Below are 1,665 nucleotides of genomic sequence, written 5' to 3' on the forward strand. Positions count from 1 at the left end.
GCCTATTCCTCGTCTTTTTATGAACATACTGAACCAATTCCTCAATTTTAATTTCATTCCCACTAGCTGGTCATTTCCTTTTCCCTTGTCAAAGTCTACACAGAAGCAGGTTCCACTGCTCCTCTAAAAATCTGCCCATCAGACCACCTTTCTTTTGAAGGTGTCAAAGGCTTGTCTCCATATGTATCAAAGCCTTCTTTTTTTATATGCAATGACTCCCTCCTTTCCTCTACTACCTACTCAGGAGCCTCCCTGAACTCCAGCACTATCTTCAGCTCAATTTGCAAACCTTTGATCTTTTCCATGAGCACTATAAAGAGATACTTCATACATGTATAGTTACCATTAGGAACCCATTCAAGAATGAGCTAAATCTTACAACTTCCATATAAATATTATCTTCATTTTCTGGCCCTTGAAAATTTCTCCATGGATGTCACAACTGTTGTTGTTTGCCCATATCTTCAAGGAAAAAAAAAAAAGTCCCCTTCTCAATGTTTTCAAAGAATTTGTTGCACTTACCATAAGAGCAGTTGCTCTGGATCTTCAAGAATAGGGAAGATTTAGACATCTCTGTACATAGTGCTTCCTAAGGGTTAGCTTCCCACTTAGCATGGGTTTTTGGTTTTTTGTTTTTTAAATACATGATCCTCCTGAGGCACTTAACTTCTCATGTGCTGTACTTAGAGCCTAGCCCTTAACTCAGAATCTGAGGTTCTAGTTTCTTGCCAAAACTGGACCCAACCCTTAGAGTTTAGGGTATCTATAAGTTAAAATTTAGACACTATACATTTTTCTTGGATGCACACCTAAGGAACAAACAATGGCTTGTCTTCAGTTCCTAAAGGAAGATAAAAATATAGAGGTGCACAGATATGTCCGTCCATGTCAAAATCAGCATTGATAAAAGGAAATATGACATTAAATCAACAAATCGGCTTTTTTTGACTGATGTGGCCAATAATGTTGCTAATGCATACTGCACACATGCATGAAGCCACAGCATGCATGTGGCCAGGAGTGCAGCATCCGGCTGGTAAGTCTGTTGTGGGGAAGGGGCATGGGAAGGCAGATTAAGGCCCCTGCAGTGAGGAAGGGAGTTGGGCTGGGGCAGAGGCAGACGCTGCACAGGTGGAGTGGGGTGGGGCGCAGGATAGAGCCAGCGGCTTCCCCGGGGGGGTGGGGGCAGCTCCTGCTGGTGTGCACACTCCCAAGGGGAGGCATGGGGGCATGTGCTCCCCAGATCAGTGCATGGGGCAAGGGTGAGCTGCCCACTGAGTGCTTGGGGCCAGGGATGCTCCTGCTTCTTCCTGGCAGCTACACTTGGGCCATGTGGGACGCAGTAGGTGGTAGTGCTGGGAGGGGGACTTTGGGTGTAATCTAGAGCTACAGTGAATTTTGGGGTAGTTATAGTCCCCCTGTAGCCAACCCTCACAGCACCGCTGCTGCCCACCCCACCCCACTGAGCCCCAGTGCAGCCACTGGGAAGAGGCTGGAGCAGCCCCCCCCACCCACCCCCCCAAGCTGCTGGCTCCGGCCTGTACCCCACCCCACCCTGGCTGGACAGCACCTGTCCCGGCACCTGCCTCAGCCCCATTCCCTCCCTCACCATGGGGGCCTCAAATCTGCCCCCTCATGCCACTTCCCCAAGACTTACCAGACAGG

This window comes from Alligator sinensis, unplaced genomic scaffold, assembly GCF_000455745.1.
Source record: "Alligator sinensis unplaced genomic scaffold, ASM45574v1 scaffold499_1, whole genome shotgun sequence".
In the NCBI taxonomy this organism is placed as follows: Eukaryota; Metazoa; Chordata; order Crocodylia; family Alligatoridae; genus Alligator; species Alligator sinensis.